Source organism: Corvus cornix, chromosome 2, assembly GCF_000738735.6.
Source record: "Corvus cornix cornix isolate S_Up_H32 chromosome 2, ASM73873v5, whole genome shotgun sequence".
In the NCBI taxonomy this organism is placed as follows: Eukaryota; Metazoa; Chordata; class Aves; order Passeriformes; family Corvidae; genus Corvus; species Corvus cornix.
The window spans coordinates 64,320,720-64,343,187 of NC_046333.1; the positions used below are offsets into that span (position 1 = coordinate 64,320,720).

At 41.4% G+C, this 22,468-nt stretch overlaps 2 long non-coding RNA genes across 2 annotated transcripts in view; one reads left to right on the top strand and one right to left on the bottom strand.

The window, feature by feature from the left end:
* The window catches only part of LOC120409679, a 160,190-nt gene extending 156,951 nt beyond the window's left edge, over window positions 1-3,239 (bottom strand). The window contains exons 1-2 of the long non-coding RNA XR_005601425.1: window positions 3,019-3,239; window positions 455-553 (exon numbers count right to left, since the gene is read on the bottom strand). This is a non-coding gene — a long non-coding RNA (uncharacterized LOC120409679). The remainder of the gene's footprint in view (window positions 1-454; window positions 554-3,018) is intronic.
* Window positions 3,240-14,926: 11,687 nt separating this feature from the next.
* On the top strand, window positions 14,927-17,202 carry LOC109145060. The gene is made up of 2 exons (XR_002046206.2): window positions 14,927-15,438; window positions 16,074-17,202. It is a non-coding gene; the product is annotated as an uncharacterized LOC109145060 (long non-coding RNA).
* The last annotated feature ends 5,266 nt before the right edge of the window (window positions 17,203-22,468 follow it).

The window sequence follows — 22,468 nt, forward strand, 5'->3', positions numbered from 1 at the left end:
GCAGAGACTGGCAGAGAGGTGAGACCTTCAGACAGTAAGGCAACAACAGGCCCCAAGAACATCTCTTTGACAAGCATTGAGCATATGAGGGAAAGACAAAACAAGTACCAAAAGTATAATGGAGAAAACAACAAATGGGCTGAGATATACAAAGCACAGGTGAGTTGGAAGGAGATGACTGTTTCTGTTACAGAGTTGTGTGTCTGGTCTGTCTCCTGACTTTGGAATCCTCTATGCCCTACCTCCAATGGGCATAAAACATTTACTATAGCCAGCTCTTTCAAAAAACAAGTAAAGCAACTGTTTCATTTGCAGTCTCCCTGCTATCAGCCCTGCCACCACCTCCTAGTCCATACCCACTACCATTTGGGCCACTGGCCCTGCCCACCTCCCTTCCTCACTAAACCCACACCATGCTCACCTCTGCTCCTAGCCTGGCTTTTTACTTTCTTACCTCCCGCTACAGGTGACACATTCTTCCTTTCCACTTTCCCAGCCAAGGAAATCCAGCTGCAGCACAGGACCACTCTTCTCTCAAATCACAGGCCAAGCACTGCAGAACAGATTAAAAGATAGCCCCTATTTTTACAGCTTTATGGCAGTTCTCCTATCACTCTCAGGAATAAAAAAAGCTTTCCTGCTTTCTCTTCTCTTGACAGACTTGTACTAAATCACTAAGGGGAGGAGCAAGAGATTATCTTGTTTCCTAAGCAGCTGGGATCCCACCTGAGAAGCTGAGAAAAGCAGCCCATAAGATAGAGCCTATTCTTTCAGCCTACCTCCAGGCCTGGTTCAGTTGGCATGTTTTGCAAAAAAATTCTTTTAGCAATAGAGAAGAAAACCTGAACATCACCCTGTGTTGCCTGGAAAGAGCAATGAAGAAACAGGAAAGTAAGAAAAAACCCCTTAGAAAATAGAGAAACTTTACTCAGCTGGTTCAAAATTTTCCAACAATCTGGCAAATAGGAAAATTAAGAGATCTGAGGGTACATTCTCACTACAGTAAACCCAAGCTGTTGCCTGAATTTTATTTCTTAGGCACTTTCAGCTAAGGCTACCTGGCCAGGTGTGGAATAAAAACTGATGTATGTATATACATGCATCCATATAGACTGTTCCACCAAGTTAGAGTAATTTGCCTGCCCTGGCAATGAAGTTACTCGAGTGCTAGTAGTCTCCCAGCACCTTCTCATAGTTTCAGAAGGGCAAACGATCATCTGTTTGCAGCCAATGCCATTTCTTCCATTATTTCCTGGGCAAGAATTTTAGCTCCCTGGAGCACAAAGCCTGATAAACCCCTGAGAAAAGCACAGCATCAGGAAAGGTGCCTTTTTGTAACAGGACCACTCATGTGATTCTGCCTGGCTCATCTGTGTGCCACACGTGATTGTTAATCTCTCAAATCAACCATGCCGCAAAGATGCCCTGAAAAAAGCAACAAGAAACAAGAGGGCCTTTGCAAGTGTAGGACTAATAGCAGTCTACCCCAGAAAAACTTCCTAGAATCAAAGATTTGAGATGAAGCTGGGGCACAGTGTAGTTCAGCTGGTGGGCTGAGAAGTGATGCTGTCTAGCTTGTCAGCTTTACTTGGGGAGAGCACAAATCTGTTTCAGAAGTGAAACACTCAATTCTTCTTCCTGTGCACATCCAAGAACTTAAGCCCAGAGTAGGTAACTTTTCCACATGCATCTGGAATGGGGCAGGGTGGGTGTTAAAGGTCAGTAGCCTGGTACATGCTTTGTGAAGGGGTTGTTGACCCCGTTAGACCAGGGGGAGTAACATTCTGAGGCTTTCTAGGATGCTTTTTGGAAGAGGCTGAACACTGTGTAGAAGCAGTGGAAGGAAACTTCAGAAAAAAAGGCGCATGGATTTATGCTTTTACAATCTTTACAACAACTTTAATTATTGCCTCTATTAGGAGGATCTGCTGAAACCCACAATTTCATGCTTTTTGACACAAGTTTCTGAGCATCCTTCTTCAACAGAAAATACAAACTCTCGGCTGAGCACACAGTTTAAATATTTTCTGGATTTGGAAATAATTTTAAAATAAAGACCAAATGTCTCTGTTGAGTAAACTAATTTTAGTGTTATTAATAAGAGAAGCAGTTAAGGCCTGTCTTACTGAATTGTGTATTTAATTGAATACTGATCTAACTCCTACTGAAAACCATCCATGTCTTTCCATTACTTTCAGTGGATGTTGGACTTGTCTCTTGATGCTTATGAGAGTAGCTAAGCAGGGAGAACTAAGTTACATTTCTGAGCAAAGAAACAGCTTGCTGTTTTGATGTAGTTCAAAGGAACAGTACATTGTGAATATTCGTGTGTGTAAAATTACACTGAGATGTAGCTGACAACTGCAGGGCTCCTAGCCATGGCTAACTGCACAAAAAAAGCAGGACAGCAAATGGGTGCCAGGTGTCTGCTTTTAAAATGCCTTCAAGTATTAAATTTTCTCCTGCTGGACTGCTGGGTGTCTTACCAAAACCCTCAGGGCACAGTTCAACAACTCCCATGACTAAGCACCACAGACTTGTGTCACAGTCACATTTGCACTACTCCCTGTCCCTTGACAGGTTGAAAAGGCACCAGCTAAGCAATAGGAGCCCACACCACCATAGCAACTGTGGAAGAGAGCACTGGTTTCCCTGTCAGTGGTGATCTCTCTCTGCTAGCTGTGAATGGAAGGAGACACACAAGTATAGGCAAGGGTGACTTGAGCAGATGCCAGGGCTCGCCCTCCTCAGACACAACCTGGACCTGTTTCCATAGGAGTAATTTGCCTGAATTTACTCCCTTGAGCTTTACCAGAGGGCAGCCAACTTTCTGAGACTGAACTCAAACTGGCTGAGCAACCAGGTGAACAGAGTCGGAGCTACAGATATTTGAGTGCACCAGCATCACTGGTGCGCAGCTTAGGTGCAGGCCAGAGGATTCCTACCCCTGCTGTTTGGGGATAACCCCTCAGTCTGCTCTAAACCACGGACGCCCTGTGAGAGGCAGCGAGCCCTTACCTCAGGTAATGTGTGTGGGGAGGCCTTTTGGAGCCTCCTGCTTGCATGACGAAGAAATGGTCGGTGCACGATGCTGTAACACGTAGTCAAGCTCCTCTGAGCACAGGGTTGAGTGCAGCTTGCTGCTCCTGCGCTGGGATTTTCGCTGGAATTCCAGCACAAAGCGCCCCCGGCAGGGGTCACCCTGCCCCGCGGAACTCTCTCCCGGCTCCGCTCCCCGCCCCAGCACTGCCACTGGGGAGGTCAGGTGTTTATTCCTGCTTTTTTTTTTTTTTTTTTCCCCCTGAGTTTCTGAACAGGAAGGGAGAATATTCCGTGCGTGCTGTATTTATGCCGCCGTCCCTTTAAAGTCAGTTTCCTAAGATACCCGGCTAAAAGAAGGATGTGAATAACTATTCGTTCATGCTGTCACCAGGAAGAAAAACGGGAGAAAAAATAGAGTTCCAAGAATACAGAAAGACAAGTTCAAGGGAAGTAAAATTATGCATGTACTATCAGTTTGCTTTTTCTCTTACTCCAGAGGCAACTCTGCCACAGGAAGCAATGCCAGCCATCCTCCTCACAGCTTTTTCCTACAAGAGTCACCTCTACCGAAAGGAAATGTTCTGTGTGATGCTGAAATGAAGAGTTTAAAGGAAGGGAAATAAATACTCAAAATAATCAGTGGGTCGGGGCTGGTTTTGCTTTTATGGGGGTTTGCATCTGTCCGAAGGAAAGGCAATAGCCAGGATCCTGTGCTGGTGGGAGCTCGCAGGGTCAGGCCCCTTTGCTTGAGCCTGACATTCATGTTTGTCCCTCGAGCTCATTCCTGGGCAGGTGCGAGTGCTGCTGGAGGTCCCTGTGGGGTATGGTCAGAGTTCCTCCCTTCGTGAGTCTGTGTTTCTTCTCCCCTCATATTGATTTTGTCTCTTTCTCTTTTTGTTCATCTGTTCCTCTGATACTGTTCCTTATGACCCAGTTTGTCTTCTCTCCAGCATGCAGAGGAGCCACTAGGCTTTTTCCTGTCCTTGCTGCACTGCAGTTCTTTATACATTGAAGAAAAATGTTCCATTTAAAATATCAGTCCTTGCTGCTGGACCACCAAAATCCTCCCATTTCAAAACAATGTCTGAACAGCTAGAACAAACGTTTTTCTCACAAAAAGCAAGACACAGTTGACCACTATGCCCTTCATCTTCGGGGAGACATAAAATACACACCTAGACCAAATTCTCAAATAAGTCCCTAATATTCAATAGACTGGAGTAGCTGGCAGGAACTGTCTCCCATTTTGAAGCATTTGAACTCAACATCCAAATGGTTTTATGTTGCGTAAGTCTCTGTTTTATAAACAGCCTGTAGTGCTGAGACAGTGTGCTGCAGCAGCTCTCGGGAGCTCTCTCTTGTGAAGCTGCACTGTTTCCTAAATTGCTCTGTTCTCACTTCTAATATTATCCAGAATGATGAAACTAAATTTGTTCCTTAGAGCTTTGCGTTAGCTGCCTGCCTCTGTCAGTGCACTTCAGACCAAGCCAAAATACTGAATGGTGGGGGCACAATTGGGCTACACAATGTGATGCTTTGGCATGATTTCAAGAAACTTAATGCCAGAAAGGGTCAGTAAATAATGTAATAACTTCCTATATATACAGAACTTTACATTTAATTACAGACTGAGGTACTAAGGGTACAGAAAGATTGTAAATGAAAAAAAATGAACCAGGAGCCTTCAACCTCCCTTTGTTTTTCAATGTTAACTTTACATTTCAAAACAACTTGTCCTCTTTTCAACTTCTGTCAGAAGTGCTGGTTTCCTTTGAGGAGCCAAAAGTTCTTGTTTCAGGCAGCACATCAAGAGAAACCATGTTTTCCCAGCACAGAGTCAGCAAGTACTGAAAAGAGACTTCAGTGACTGTAGAAGCAATTACTGAAAATATCCCAGTTGGTGTAAGACGCCCAGGTCTTAATGTGCAGGGGAAGCTTTGGGAGCAGTGGGCATAGGTAAGGGGCAGGATTAATAAGGAGAGAGGGTGGTTTAGGATAGAAAGCACCAGGGTGCTTTAGGATAGAAAAGTCCCAGAATGGCAATGCCAAAAGTATTTCCCTCCTCCTTTTGAAAAACAAAGCAAAGCAAAACAAAACACAAAGTTTTGATAAAACAAAGAGGCAACTTTACTTTACAAAGTAAAGCCAGTATCAATCACACACAGCAGGAACTCAATTTAGCATAGTGAACTCCCTCTCTTTTCCTGTTGACTTGCAGATTAGGAAGGCACAGGATAAAGAGATCCTGTCAGAGATATTAACAGAGCTCTCCTGCAAAGATACCATACATAAGCTCTGGTCACAGCCTCTCCTTACCATGAAGCAGCCAGCTCTGGAGATGTGTTTCCAGCTGATTGACACTATCTCCAAGAGAGTGAGGACAGGGATGAGTTAGAATGTCCTACCCAAGTGTGTGACCCCTGTGTGCCCTCACTCACAGCTACCCCATTAACCCTTCTGCCTGGGATTTAATTCTGTGGAGTGGTTTGTTCTGAAATAGAGACCTGACTGATATATAAATAGCAGAATAAACTTGCCCACTATCACCACTTTTCCACTCCCCTTATATTCAGTTTTCTCTTGTTCCTTCTCTGTTCTAACAGGCCATCTTTTATTTTTAATATTTGAGTATCTCTGGCAGGTGCTAGATCTATTCTTCTTCTCTGGAAGTTTTAGCATAAGAATTATTTTGTTTTGGAGGAAAGTGGGGAAAGAAAATTAATAAGGTAAACATAAACAAATTCAGAAAAATATTTGCAAAGACAGGACTGGGAAACCTCTCTCCTCCACATGAGAGCATTTAGTGTGCTATGGCAATACATAGTGACTGGCTACTATAGTATGTTAATATGACTGCTTCCATTATTTTCATTCTGTTTATATTCTGGAAGATACTAAAGCCAACTGGTGATATAGAAGGTAATGGTTATTGGTGATGGCATCTCTGAGAGCTGTTTAGACTAGAGTCATGCTTAAAAATCAAGTAAGATCCTGCTGCAGAAAGTCCAGCTGGAACTAAAAACTTCCATCTGAAGTTGTGGTCTCAGTTCTGAGAGCCATTACCTTTCCTGTTACACTCCCTGGACGCCTAGAGCTAAAAAAATGAGCTATTAGAGTTGGAATTACTGAGCCAAAGCTCTCAGTCTGGGACTACAAGGGATCACAATCCTCAGTAACATACTGTGTTACACTGTGACTTCCTCTACAGTGGGAAATTAAACATTCCTGGGATCAAGTAGCATGGAATGCCAACATACAGCCTATTAAATGGTCCTTGATCCAGAGTATCTTCTGAATTGTGCCTGGGAGCTGTTGGGACAGTGCTAGCTGGCCAATGTAACAACTGCCAGAGGCTGTTCGGACAACTGAACTCATGACAAGTTTGTTAATCCTCAGAAATCTTCCTTGACACTTTAAATTACTAGAGTGAGCACCATCTGTCTGAAACAATGTTTTCCTCACATTTCTGACAAGTGTAGTACTCCTTCCTCTATCCTCTATATTATGTGCCTTTGATCTATACTACCAAAATACTTATTATCCCATGATTTAATACTGACCTGTTAGAAACAGGCTACATTAGTTAATAAACAGTCATATTAAATATGAAATTCATTAACCTGTACCCAGTCTGCTTGTCACAAATACTGGTTGTTACCACCAGCTCTAGCAATTTATCAATAAGTGTCATACTTTACCATATTCTTTTTCCCATAAGAGTTCCTGGAAGATCACCACTTTGCAAAGGCAGTTCAACCATTCTTTGGGGACACTTGCTGGCTGACAGGCAAAAAAAAAAAAAAAAAAAAAAGGAGAGGCCACTAAAGAGAAAACTTTCTGGTGGATAGCCCTCATGAGCTAGGAAGTCAGTGGACTACAAGTGCTCCCCAGCAACTAAGCTGCTCCTAGGCATATCCATATCAGCCTTCAAAAGAAAAAGATATGTCACGATCCTATAGGATACTGAAAACAAGCACTAGATGGAGCAGTGGGTAAACGTCTGGACTCTCTCCCTGCTTACATTCAATCCATGAAGTTACCAGATAGCCCTCTTGGAATCTGAGCTGACAAACTGATGCCAGGTCAGTACTTTGTGAAGACGCAAGTGTGCCTTGGGTAGGGCTGAAACATTGGGCCGTATTACATGGCTCTTTGGATTCAGTGCAATAAATACTGATGGATAACTGGGGGCCACATTCTTAGATATAATCTTAGATTTTTGTACATTCTTTGTCTAACAGTTTTGACTAATATGCATTCTTTTTGAAGATTTTCATTAAGGATCTGTAAGTCCGCAGCATCCCACTTATCATTTGACTGCTGAGGACTTCAGTCAACAAAATCAAAACCAGACCTTTTTAATTATGCATAGTGCATTACACTTTGTCTGCCTTACAAAAATATCACAGCTTTTTCATAGCTGAGAGTGCACAAAGATTCTGGTCTTCCTTGGTGTTTGAAGATTCCCAATATAGGGTGTCCCTAACATTAGACAACTCAAAATGTATATGAAGGGGGAGAAATTTTCACAAGGCATCTGGTCTGGGTTTCAGGCATTTTCCCAGTGGAAGAAAAAGTTATCTTGTTGGAAAGGAAAAAGCATATTGTTAGGAAACAGTCTCATGATTCTTAGGGTAACTTGGAGGGAAAGAGGAATGCCAAAGTGAATAGCTTTTAAGCATTTGGGAATGCCAGTGTGGACTTCAGCTTTCTTTAAAGAACAAAAAATAGAAAAGGGGAGGGAATATTTCCACCTCTTCCCTTGACAAAAACAATCTTTGTAATGTCAACCAACAGCTAGTGTTGAGCTTATCACTCCCTCCACTCTGCCCTGCCCTCCCATCTCAGTAACCTGTTCTGGCTTCTGAAACTCACACCCTTTGGAACTGATTGAATAATGGACTTTTCACTTCAGGCTCTGCATCAAGTAAGAGAAAAAAAATCCTGTGGGTTGCATATGGAGTTATTCAATCTAGCTTCAAGACCCTACATTTGAAAATTCACTGTAAAAATGAAAGAGGGTCACTTCTAAAATGAAAAGTTAAATGGATTGTTTTGAAAATAACAATTGTTTTAAGGCCTTACCTGTCCTTGTTTTTTTCCCTCTGGACTGTTTATCAAAACCTGCCCTAGTTTGCCAATTTCATGGCAAATTACTTCAGTTTTCCAGAAACTGCAGATGTCCCTCACCAGATTACTAAGAAAATAACAGTAGAGTATATCATGTTTGCGTGAGAGCTATTTGAAGAATTATTCATGTCAGCAGTTAGTCATAAACCTTTATACAAACATTTCTATCACCAGAAAGCTGATGACAACCCCAAATTCTTCTCCTAATTTTTTCCCCCACTCTTCCCTTCTCTAACGCGCTTCCTAAATGAATCCAATGATTTGCCCAGAATTCATCCATCCAACTTTATGCCTAAGATATGCACCAAGGAGGCAGGAACAGCTTACAGCTTGGTTAGAAGGACTCAAAAATAAGTTTCATTTACTCATGTAAACTTGGCATTTAGCTGAATTCAAGCATTGACAGGCTAGTGGTTGTTGTTTAGCTGCAAAAACAATTTATTTTACATTTTAAGACCCAGTGTAGCATCCTGCTACATCTCTCAATAGCCTCAGTAGCACCTCTCAAGAGATGCATCAGTGACTTTAGCTGCAAGGGAGAGCCAAGCCCAGCCCACACAAACAGTAATTACTGCGTTGTTCACCTTGTTGCCCTTCAGTCACCGGTAACAAGAATTGATGCCCAAACAGCAAAGAGTGGTCAAATGGCTCATTCTCATCTCCTCCAGCACAGGTACCACAGGCAGTCACTGAGGAGGATGGACAACTGGAGACAGGAGATTGCCTGCTTTATCTGTGCCTGAAGCTGGTCCTGATTCAAGGTGTGATGGCAGAACATGTCAACATGTGACAGCACCCTTATTTTCAAAGTATATGCAAGATGTCAGCGTTAAAACCTGGGCCAGGAAAAGGCTGAAAATAAGCAAAGGAATGCTAAATCACACCTTAAAATCCTACTCCAGAGAAATGCAAAAAGACACTATTAACCTGAGCCAAAAGCACTTGGTGTTGGAAGGAAAACCCAAGCAAGAGTGGCTAAATTGACAGGAAAAGACCTCAAGTTATGCAAATATGAATGACAATATTGATCAGGAGCAAGAACATTACTGTCACATAATGGGGAAAAGTAATTTGCACATGGCAATATCCGCTGGCAGGATTGCTGTGAATAATTACTCGGAGGTTCAATTTAGTAATGATTATCACTGAGACTATTTTAAAGAAGAAAAGAGTATAGGATGTTAGCAGAGAATTTTAGTTTTGTTTGTTACTTTATTAATGAGGATTTGTATAATGCCTTATTAGTCATCTTTTGTATTTGTGTAGAGGCCTTCATTATAAAAGTCCCTCTACAGAGAGACCTAATTGATTCTATGGAGAGAACCACAATGATTTTGAGGATATGTACAATAAATATTGCATCACTTTCACGTGCTTTTCTGTTGGCTATACAGGAGACAATACACTGTCTCTGCAAAACTGTAGACCCAGATGTAAACAGGACTATCCTAAAATAGTGAGTACTCTGAATTTGCCTAAAATATACATATTATTGCAGTATGCTCCTATTTCAAATGACAGTTGTTCTGAATTATGATAAGGTACTTTAACTAAAGATTTTACCATTTATAAACATTTCTTGAACTTGAAAGCCAGGCATTTATTTAGCAGCATGTTATTCCACTTAATGGGACAATGAAGAGTAGAAGCAAAACCAGGCTACCTGCACTTCCTGGCATCCTGTGTATCATTGTCATCAAAGTGATGCTGTGGCAAGGGGAACAGCTCAAGCGCATCACTAAGCTCTGAAACAAGCTATGCCATTATGTGAAAGTTCCCATGAAGCCCCAGTGACTGTTAAATTATTGAATGTGAATTGCTTGAAAATGCAGTATTTCCAATAATTCCTTTGCAAAAGACTGAAATTTTGTTCCCTACTAGATGTCTCAAGCAATAATAAAATCAAAGCACGAAATCCCTATGCAACAGCAGATTAAAGGGAATGAGGAGAGCGTAAGGTATTATTGAAAAATAAAATTAAGGATAATCTTGTATTAAGTGTTTGGATTCAGTCTTCATCCAGAAAGAAAATCCTACAATAGTACCTATGGATTCATCTTCTGCTAGCATGAAATGTTACTGGTTTCCCCACATTGTCACTATGACCCTCTGTGCAGTGGAGTCAAAATTATTTGGCTCATTGCTGTGAACTCTGTTCTCTTATTGTCAACAGACAGCACTCTCTTTCTGCCAAAAAGCTGGGATGTGTGCAAAGCAGGAAGACTTGGGCCTTGCCCTTTCCCCCTTGCACGTTACCTCTTCCCCCTTCCCCTCCCCTCTCCTTCCCCTCTCCTTCCCTTTCCCTCTCCTTTCTTTTCTGTGCTTTCCTTAGGACAGCAAAACAGCTGTTTTATTAGTGTGATCCTGGAGAACTCAGACTGCAGGTCTATCAGTTTATACCTATTATACATATGTATAGTATACATGTATTTGTATACACAGCATTTTGTATCAGCCAGTTAAACGTGATTATGGGATTTTGTTTTCCTGCTGGTAGGGTATAACTTTTATTTAATAAGAGGAGCATAGGTATTGCAGCTTTTCCTACATGCCTCTTGGGAACTTTCTTTGACATCTAAAGCCTTTTTCTGGCAACCAGTTTGTTCTCTAACAACAGCAGGCGGGGAGTTGTGATAGATCCCACTTAGTCTTTTGAGAAACAACTAAATTCTGTGAGTTAACTTGTCTTCTTTTACCATCTAAGGAATATTGGCAGGCTGCAACCATTTTCCTCTGTTAGCCCTTGAAATGATTCTTCATGCTTTTGTCACATAATTAAAATTAGATTATTGCAACTCCCTGCTGGCTGGCCTTAGAGCTTTGTAAACACTCCAGCTGGCCCCTAGGTTCATAGTGAAAGGGATGCTCTAAGCATATTCTTTCTTTGTCCTCTCTTCTCTCATCTGTGTTGAAATCGCTGCACTTGCTAACTGCCAGCAGAATGTATTAGGTTATTGCTTTCTAAGGGCAGTGAACATAATGTTAGAGACATTATGTGCCAAAGTCTCTCTCAAGCTTTGCTTGAAAGAGTCTGGATGCAAGAGCTTTCAATCTATTTTCTCTTTGTTGGTGAGGTCTCTTTTTGCTGAAAAGAAGGGAAAGAAGGGGGAGGGAGTGGAGGAGCACAGGCTCTCCTAACAGAGCATTCAAATAGAAAATGCATACAGCTACACAATTTCAAAACCAGGGGCTGACTTTCACTGACCAGTGTGTAAATACCATGGACATTATGCAGTTGCTTCTTCTCCTATGATAAAATGACTCCCTTCCACCCCGATAGATGAAAGCCATTTTGAAATAACAGCATCTCCCACTCCAGCCAGGCTTTCTGAGTTCAGTAGGGAGCATTCCTGGCTGACTTCTTTTTATGTCACATTTGCTTATGGACCGTTACTCCCACATTCGCATCCAGCCAGTTCCATCTTATAAATCTTGCATGGAACATCGCGACCGTGTGAGATTTGCCTGATGAGCTTGTAGGGATTATCATATTAAAGTTCTCAAGAGTCTGAATGACTAATTGTTAATGAGAGAGAAAAATGCAGGGATAATGGTGCTTTAAAAGTAAGTGATACTAATGGCATAGTTTGTGTTTGGATGTGATTGCTCATCTTGCTGTCACACGTAGAGATTATCTCTTAGTGTCCTCTAGTTTTATGGGCCTATAACCTCAACTCTATAATCAGATAGTCAGTAAGCACTTATTCTGCTGAAGAAGAACTACAGTGGTGAAGAAACACAAACAGGCAGTAAAGCTGGCTCTATTGAACTCTCCAAAACTATCAGAGCCTCACCACTGAAGCCAAGAGTACATTTGTTTGGGTTGAGTTTTTACAGAGCCTTGGCCAGCCAGTGTTATGAAACGGTGACTATGGCTGCAGAACCACAGGAGCAATACTGTAGAATACAAATATTCCCCTTATTTGTGCTTCACCTTTTCTCTCATATTAATGATTTATGTTCCAGCCTGGTCACCTCTGTGCCCAGTCACTTTTTCTGTGCTGTCTATTCCTTTGGACCCAGTATTTAGTCATGCAGTGCTGTTACTACCCAGGGGCTTGATTTTAAATCTCTTGGACAGATTTCCAGAATGACTCCCTCACCCAGCTGAAAGCATAAGCACTGCGGGTCTTTGGCAGCTCTGCAAATCAAGAGTACAGCTCCTAGAAAAAGTCTGAAAACAGTTGATTCTTACACTCAGCTTCCTGCCACAGTGCAGTTTGTGACTGCTGGCAGCCACAACATAACATAAGCTCCATTTCTTTTCTCCCCTGTCTCATTGGAGCTTTTGCTAACATAAATACGTCACCACGGGTGAGCAAGTGCACAGCGCCATGGCTAATGCAGAGAACTTCCTCTCCTGTGATAGAGATGGCATTTGCCATGCTCTGCTGCCTTGCCAGTGCAAACATCTCCACTGGGGACCTCGCCACCGCAGTGCTGGCATGCCATTGCCTTTGAACAGGGACGGTGCCAACCTCCCAGACAGCCGTAAGCATGCGAAGCCAAGACACCATGCATCAGGGCCTGTGCATGTGTCAAGGACAGGTTTCCCAGGCTGAAATGTCAAAGCAAGTGTTTTTTCCCTCAGGAGGTGCATTTGTCTCTATGGTGAAGAAAATGTATTATCACAAGTGTTGCCTTTGAGCTCAGAGCTGGATAAAGACCAAACAGACACTGAATCCAGCAAAATTTCAGCAACCCCCTCTTCAGAAACATTCACATCCTCTGACAACTTTTTTCTTCCAAGAACCAGTCTGCTTCCAAAGAGAGAGCTGAATGCTGACCAACACAGTCCCTGCTTCCAGACTTTGCATGACAACTGCTTGGAAAGCAACACTTAAAGTTTGTTCTATTGAGGACTACTCTCAAGTCTAGAGCCCTTGTTAGCCAAGCTGGGACTCCACTTCTTGTGAGCCTGTGTCCCCAGATATTGGCATAGATAAATGGCCTCTAACCGGGCTCTTTATTTTGCTCCTAACATTACAGACCCCACACAGAGACACAACCCATAGTTTCAGACCTGGGGCTTGCAGAGGGCTGTGCAGTGATCCTATTGCTACTGAGTCCCAAAGGCATCTAAGGGACAACTGATTCCAGCATGCTGGCAAACCAGTTAGGACCCCTGCTCCTGACTTCACACCAGCTTCCTTCTCGGTGTCAGCTGCTGACTCTGACTGAGTTAGTCACTGCTGTGAGCCAAAAGAGCCAGGACCCAGAGGGTATTTCACTCTTAAAACATCTTGCAATGCTGCAGAAATGCAGGCTTGTGGAATGAAACAGTTAAGCAGGAGGAGATGGATACTTTATCACTTGACCAAAATGGGTGAGCAGAAAATCTCCAGTTGCCTCTCACAAGTCATTTCATGTTATTTCTCCTGTGTTGCTCTGATGTTTTCCTGTTTCAAAGAGAGCGGGGGTGGTATGGAGTTTTGTTTCTTTCCTTATTTTTAATTAGCACCTCTGGGCAGTGACCCAATCAAAGCCTCATCTCCCCAACAGAAGCCTGTCTGACCACAACTTGCATGTTGCAATTTTCATTCACAGGCAAAGACTGTTGTCCAAGTATTTTTACTCTGTCATAATCAAAATACAAATTGTGGCTTAACTTAAAATAGACATGTCAGAAACACTTGACATGACCTGCATACCTGTCAACAAGTGATAATCAAATTTCCTTGCCATACTAAAGTTGGGCAGAAGACATTTATTTAAAAAAAAAACCAACCCAACCTATCTGGTTTCCATATCATATTGAATTTCTGAGACACAATGAGAGTTTTTCTTTTATGCAAAGGAGGCTAAAAGGAGTACAAGCAGTTAAAGGGATGTCTGCTGAAGCTGGGACAAGGGTACAACTTCTTTTTGAAACAGTCTATGTGCAGCATTACTGAAACTTAAAGAGCAGAGGTGGAATTATTTCTCTGTTTTTTCCATGTATTGATTATGTAAATACAATTTCCCTTGTATAAATATTTAGCTTCTCTGTTTCTCTCTGAAAATCAAGCAGCAGCAGGGAAAGAAAAGCAGAGAATACAATTGTAAAGTTGGCATTACAGTGTATTTGTGAAAGTTGAGAGCACAAATTGTAGTGCATTTTTAATGAAGGTAAAACCCAAACTGACACTGTCCCTTACAAAATTATTGGGAAAAAATATTACACAGTGCCGAAAGGAAACTTCATACAGAGAAGTTTCTTTTAAAAAAATGTTTAGCAGAAAAAGATAAAGGTGTAAGGAAAGAGAAATTATTCCAGCTCCTTTCTGCACAAACTTCCTTTGGAAATACTTGCTGGAAACAAAAACCACATCCCAGGAATACAAACAAATAGGCTTGTATAGTACATGGTTAAAATTATCAATGTCTCACTAACTTGTGATCCAGACTAAGCAGGGCATTAAGAAATCCAAAAGAGCACAGCATCTTCTATTCCTGAGGAGACTGAAAGGGTACACTGACATAACAGTTTCCAACAGCTGTGATAACAGCCTGCGCAGGGTCATGCTGGAGCTGATGGACAACAGCCCCTTGCACACAGAGCACTGGGGCCGTGCTTCACAGGGCTGCCTGTTGCCAGGCTCAGCTCTGGTTACCTTGTACAGTATATCACAGACTAATCCTTCTGTGCTTGTCTGAGTCCTCCTCCGAGGGGTTCTCCCCCATCTCCTTTTCTGGTTTTGCCAAGGCAGAGGAATGCCTCTCCCTGCCTCCTTTACTTGATTCTGCCTATTTCAGCTTCTGACACAAAATGGCCCTTCCTCACCCAGAGGTGTTGTGAGATGCATAGAAGAGGGCTCTTCCTTTCCACACTAATTGCATATGTTTGGGATGTAAAAGTTCCAAACCTCTGCTAAATATGCATCAGAACAAAAGCATCTCTTTGTCATGACATCACTGCTCTAAAACAGGAACTTACTGGGTTAAAATCTGAGACACTTCCTATTTATTTGAACAATCCCCCACTAAGTTCAATGCAGTTGTACTGAGACAAAACGACAGTGAGGACTGCTGAACAGAAATGCTCACAATTATCAACTAATTATCCCAGGAAATCTACTGCTGTAGGAGATACTGTTGCCCTTGAGCTCATGAGACAGAAGGACCAGAACACTGAGAGCTGTGGCACTCCTTTCTAGCCTTGACCCCAGCTCTGGGAAGACTGCTGTTCCTCCTGAAAAGCCACTCCATGGAAGAGGACCATAGTAACACATCCTAGACTATTTCAGCGGGGTAAAACACAGGGCAAGCTGCCCACAAATACGCATGGTAAGTGCAGAAAGTAGATACCAGGCATCCTTAGCTGATGAATATTCCAAAATAAATGTCACAGGAAGAGACCTTTCTCCTGTCCAGCAGCACAGCTTCAAGAGGGATGTTGCAGACCAGGTGTTGCCATGGGATGTCTTCAGATACTGTCTCAGGATATCTTGACTGTTTCCTGTGGATTAACAGAGCAGGTGAAAGAATGAATTCTGAAGATCTTGTCCTCTCTTTATATGTATTCTGAGGGACCTGGAGTCTGACTCCTCGTAAGTCTAAAAAAATTGCAAAGACCATGTAATTTCTGGAGGGAGGAAGTGTAGCTGGCACCCAGGGAAGCTGAGGAGCATTAAAAACTAAAAACCAAACCTGACTTTTTTTGCAAAGATGGCACCTGGATTCTGACAAAAACAGATTTGCAATGCAAATTTGCATATTTTAGGAAAGTCTGAGTGCAGAAGGCTCGGAAAGGTGTCAAATGTCTGATACAAACTATGTTCTGAAAATATGTGGAAGGAGTATGGATAAAGATGATGTTAGAGGCATTAACTAGTTTTCTGATTATTTGTCTTCGCAGATGGCAATTTGTGTCAGTTTAATTTTTAAGCTGCTTCTGGAATTTTCTGTTTCTATTCCTCCAGGTTCAGCTGTCCCTTGCTATCCTTTTGCTGGACTGCATGCTAATGCCCTGTGATGTGCCAAATGTGGAGAGAACCAGTTGCATATGCCATGCTTTACTGGAGGGGATGAAACCTCTGAAAAGCAGCAGGAAAGGTAAATGTTTAACCTTTTTCTCTTTCCTCTTTCTCACACAAACTGACTGTGATTGCACTTAAAAGGCAGAATTAGCACCTGAGACAATACAAGGTCAAAGGATGTGGAATTCATATTCTAAGCAAACAATGAAGAGTAGCTGCAAGACTTTTGGCACCTGAGTATGATGAAGCTTTCAAGAGAATTTCCTCCTGAAGGGACATGAACTATTGGAGATTACACATACTGCATACTCAACTTGCACACTTACAGAAAAATTCCCTTTTAGGCAATTGTAAAATGCATGTGTTTCAACCATTTCCCTGGCACTAGTATAAACAAAAATAAGGAGAAGAGAGCTGCAGAGGACGATTCACAGAGGCTGGAGATTAGTGAAAGGAACATGAAACCATGAAAGATGTATATGCCCATATTTTCTCTAATGCTCACAGCCGAGTGAGCAAATGGCCACTCCTGGTATGACTAATGATGTAACTACTTAAGGACTTATTTCTACTGAAGTTTATGAAAGTTAAATCAAAACAAACCACACAGTTTAAAATAGAAATGTTCACTATCTGCTGTGAGCTGCAGCAGACTATTTCAGCACATGTATGATTTTAAGCACATGTGCAGTTCTTTGGAAAGAGATGCAGTGCCTAAAACCACATGCTCGCATTGACTGCTTTGCTGAATTGGGGTCTCCATCTGACCATACTGAGCTGCGCATCCAATGTCTGTGCAACTTTACTTTGTAGCCATTAGTTTTGGCCCCATGGGAAGCTATTTATAAATATCTGAAATAATTAAATCAGATCTGTACAGCAGAAAAAGGACTCATCGAAATATGGTCACTATGGCAACAAATATTTTCTGGATGTAGTTTTGCTTCTAATCAGCAATGGCGTCCCCATGTTCCTAACAATGGCAAAAGTTGTCAGGCTTTTCTTGTTTGCCTGTTTGTATTAAATGTGTTCTTACAGAGTAAAACAATAAATGGAAGTATTTTAGACAAAAGTCCCTTTTCAGAAGTATTTTACACTAGTTAAAAAATTACTAGGAACTTGAAAAGGGAATCAATTGTTTTCCCACTTTCTGACTGCCCTCCGGCCTCCCTGGTACAGAGTGAGCCTCTGCTACACTGAGAAATTTCAGAGGCTCCAACTCTGAATTCAGATATTAAAGTGATCCCTTCACCACCAACAGCAGCTGAAAGCAAGGTTAGAAAGAAATGAAGCCACAAACCAAATAGCTGTTTCCAACAGGCAGTGCTGGCTCACTCCTGTGTCCATATTAAACAAAAACAGAAAATAAAAGGTGCTCACACTTCACCAGACCCCACCTGCAAAATATTCTTCTGGCCATGTCAATCACAAAAGTTAGGCCCTACATGCAGTACATGCTGGAAATGTCCAGGTCATGTCTGTGCATAGTCTCTGAACTTGCCAACATGGCCACAGCCTCCTTGGAGTTTTGCAAATTTCATGCTTTGTGGATTGAGTCTTTGATAGGTTGTAGATATCTCAGAGCTTTGTGAACTTATCTGCACTTTGGTGGAGCTTAAAGACACCAAGGAATTGTTTGAGTTTGCTTGCTCTTTTTTTTTTTTTTCCCCTTGAGTACATAAAACAACATTTCAAAAATAGTTTCAAACACCAATCTTGTCCATTGCCATATGAGAGGGCATTTCCAGGAGAGGTGTATATTTCCTCTCTGGTTTTACATTCCTGGTTTTTTTTATAAACAGTGTCCTCAAAGGTATGTAGTCAGTCCAGCTGTTTTTTCCTTTGCTTAAAAACCAGCAAATCCATTGGGAGTGTCAATCAAATGCAGCAAAGGAGGTCAGTCCTCAGAGATTATTAAGATTGTACAGCTTTCACAAAAACAGTTCTTTGGTAGAGAGAAGTGATCTTTTCCATGCCATGACTGTCAGAAAAGTTTGTTCATTGTCTTGTCAGCTGTGCAAGAATCTGTGTTAGCACTGGGGCAAGAGGCAAAAGAGTACCCATGCTTCTGATTGCCCTGCTCAAGGCAGAAGGTTCAGTGGGAGCTGACAGCCTTTTTAGACACCAATATAAATCATGGCTCCTTATGAAATCAGCCTTTGTAACTCCCAGTGTGCCTGACCTTGCCAATCTTACATCAGTGGTTAAATTGTTAATATTCATCTTTAAATACCTCTTCACAGTTACCTGTGCCAACTCAGACGAGAGGTTTTAGACTGAGGTCACTCTCCAATGTAGATTTATTCACTTATTTATTTATCATAATTATCATGTGATATTTTGGAGAAGAGAAATCTATTTATGCAAGAGAGGCATTAGGTTTGTAAAGTTCAAGCCACACCCTTCACGCAACCAAAACAGCAGCAACTTCATACAGAGATGCTGGAGCAAAGGATATGCTCCATGAGCCTCTGACTTGCAAACTTTGGTGTTTGTTTTTCTTCTCTTTCATCAATGCAGGAAATTCACACTAGCAAAGGCGCTATAGCTGAAATAAGGTATTTAGAAAATCACCAACAAAATACTTGGAGCTTACATTACTACTTTCCCTCTGATCTTTGGCTTTCAAGCCCCTCCTGACACAACTCACGTTCTAGGCACAGCAAAGAGAGCAAAGGAAACTGATGACCTCTCACCCACATTAGCACCCACGGCAGCAGTACCAGCGCATTAGCCCAGGCTTCTCTGGGAACATGCAGCTGGATTTTTGGCATAATTTTATCTTCTTTACTAATACAGTGTCTTAAAGCAAACATTCCTAGTAAAATTAAATGCTACTAGATTTGTCCTATATTAAAGAATGTCTTCATGTCCCCCTGTGCATGGGTGAGGAATTAATGAAAATCTGAGGTCCTTTTTGTCTGCATTGAGAGGGTACCCCCACCCTCAATGTGGCTGTTTGTTAATGGGGGGTGACAACTGCAATGTAGGGTTATCTGACATTTGTTTTCTAATGCACATGCTGTTTCAAAAAGAATAATGAAAATGTAAATAAATGCAAAGGAATCCTGAGGACAGAAAAATATTTACAAAAAAACCACTTAGTGACAAGCTTGCATATTGCTCTGTAAAATGCATGTCACTGACCATATATATATGTTAATTCTTCTAAGCCTCATTTGCCTAAGAGCATGGAAACTGCCAGCATTTTAAGAACTGCTATCAGATAACTTGAAATGACGTTAGACCATACAAACAGCAAACAGACTCTAGTGACTGTTTTCTTGAATCTGATCTGAGGTGAGGCGTGGCTGTGCTACACATAGACTTTAAGGTTGCTAGACACCACCTGAGTCCCTAAGCTTCTGTGGTAAGAGAAGTTACACAATATATTGCAAAGATGGGGCTCTGAGAAATTTCACGTCTTGGAGACTGATCCAAAATTTTAATTTATATCCTTGCTAGTCCAAGGAGGTATTTTTCCCTGCTTCTATCTTCTCATACTTTGCTGTTAATTCTTAGTGAGATGAGAAAACTATCATGTAATTCCTGAATTTCACTTTTAGGACTGTTTTCTTGATGCATCCAGAGTCACAGCAGTACAGAGACTCCCCAAGCCAGAACTCCCTGTGCTACATGCTAACTCAAAACAGTCACAGAGAGAGACAGGCAGGGTGGATCTCAACCACAGAGATACTCAGAGATCTTGAAAACACTTGTGCATGTACTGAACTCATTAAAAGGAACTCTGTTATTTTCTAAGGACCTTTTCACATGTTTCAGAAGATGCCTATTAGGATGACAGCATAGACAAAACTAGTTAACTTACAAAGGATGCTTTTACAGAACAGGGAAGAGAACAAAACAAATCCTCCAGAACCAACTGTATTTCCACCACACAACTATGCATCCTTTCATAAATATTTCCTCCATTTAAATAAGACTATGAAAATATTTTCCTATCCTCTGCATATAATATCAAATTTAAATGATTCTTCTTACTCACTAGTATTTCTCATGAACTTCTAATTGGGTTGCATTTAGGGTCTCTATTTTTTTCAAGCCAGCTGCCTCCCCTCCACCCCTCCATTTTAATAAAACCTGTTAACACGCTTGAGAGTCAAACATGGACAAAAATCTCCCATTCCCTCCAAAGTATGGTATTCATGAAGATGTCATGAATAAATAAACATTCTCTAGTGTTCTGTTTCTTTTGTCTAGCTTATTGGTGTTGAGAAACCTTCTTCTTCATTTATTTATGTTGGTATTTTATTTCCTTATTGAGTTTCAAAGATGAAAAGAGAAAAATAAGTACCAAGAAAATAGCTGATAGACTGAAATGACCACGAATTTTCCCAGGGAGCTTAAAAAAATATGCTTTAATACAAAGGTGTTGGTGTCTCATTATTTCATTTAATAGACCTGCTTTTAATATGGAATGCATGACAATCTGTGTATGAGAGTAGACAGCAAGACAGCATAGTAAAACCAATGTGCAGGAATGCAATTTCTCCTAATTCTGATTTAATGATATTGCATTTTAGGCCCCTAAATGACTGATGTGCTTTGAAGTGAGGCAATCCTGCCTAGTCTAGCCTTATTCAAATGGTAGAATATGTACAGATCAGACAGCAGGTCAGTTTTGCACAGCTCCACTGAGGTCCCAGGCACTCGCCTGCAGCAGATGCAATATTCTTACCTTTTCCCAAATGCCCTAGGGAAACAGTGCATGGCAAGATACTTGCAGCTCCCAGTGAAAAGACAATGTGCAGTATCAGGTCAGCAAGTGAGCTGATTCTCTTTATGTCACTTTGTTGTACTCCATGATAGATCTTGGTAAATTGAGCAAATCTCAGAAAATTTATTGCTCAGACTCTAATTTTTAAAAACTGATAAACCTCAGTGAAAATTAACAGACTTTGACAAATGATAGGCAGGATGCTTATCTTAGGTCACAAAATACAGTCTACATTTTGTGTCTTAAAAAATCCAAGCACTATACCTGATCCTTATATGCAGTTAATAGAAATTTTAACTGTTTTGTGTTGACTGGGTCCATTTTTAAAAGCCACAAGAATTCTATCGTAGAATTAAATCCAATTTGATCCTTGTACATGGCTAACCATAGGACAATGTAGTATCTTTTCTACAGCACTGTTAACACACTCACAACTGTATTTTGCCAGCAAAGGTCCTTTCTAGAGGTGAAAATGGAGGCATTGGAGCACAGCGTGCTTTCTGTGTCCTACTTCATAACCTCACACCTTATATGAACTGTGAAACTTAAGACTAAGGGACAAACATGACAAACCAGCCAAACAGTACTATTTTTATTCTCATGACAAAGCCTGAGTTTGGTTGGTTGGGTTTTTTTACTTCTTTTTAAAGGCAAAAGTCATGCCTTTTCCAACTGAGGACAATAAAGGCTGTAAGAATGCTTAGAAACCCCACATTACCTTACTGGGTTGCAGCAATGAGTATGTAGATGCTACACTGACGAAACTCCCGCTACTCAAGTGGTAACATGCTCAAACTTCCACTTGTACTGCAAAACAAAACAACAAAAAAACAACCTGCTGCATAGTTTTGAAGCTGTAGCCCTTGGGGCTAGAATCTTACAGGTTAAACTTACAGGTAAATTTTTGACAGAATTTGACTTTCAAATTTGTAGGATAAATATAGAAAGCAATGGTGACTCAGTGCAGGCAGAGCTCCTCCCTTCTGAGTCACTTCTGCTTGCATATCACAGGAAGATGGGAGCAGTGTGTCACCTTACCAAGGGATCATACTACAGAGATCCTGACCTTTCGGCAGGGTGTGAAGAAGGCCTCCACGATCTTCTGCAGATGGAGGGTTATTCCACTTTAGTGTTTGGGCCAAATTCTAACTTACCTCGTTTCTACCTACCAAAAAAGAAAAAAAAAAAAGAAGAAAAAAACCAAACAAACAAACAAAAAAACCCAACCACGACAGGAAAAGAAATATCTCTGAACCAGCAAAGATAATGTGGTCTGACAGTCCTTGAAGAGGAGGAATGCTGTGTTACAGAGGAGCGCTGTCTGTACCACAGCAGCAGGTGGTGAGACTCAGCTCAGGGTAGTAAATCTCTCCAAGGTCCTTCTGGAATGAAGGCACCGAACAACCATCACATGCTGCTATTTTTTTTTTAACAAATCACATCTAATCCAACAAGTGGAACCACCTAAAAGCTATTGTTGTATTGGGGCTATTTTTAGTTGAAGAAACCAAGACTGCAAAGTAAACTGGATAGTAAGAAGCTCAGACTAAAAATACTTGACAGCAACATGATATCTTTGGATCAGAAAACATGGTTGAGC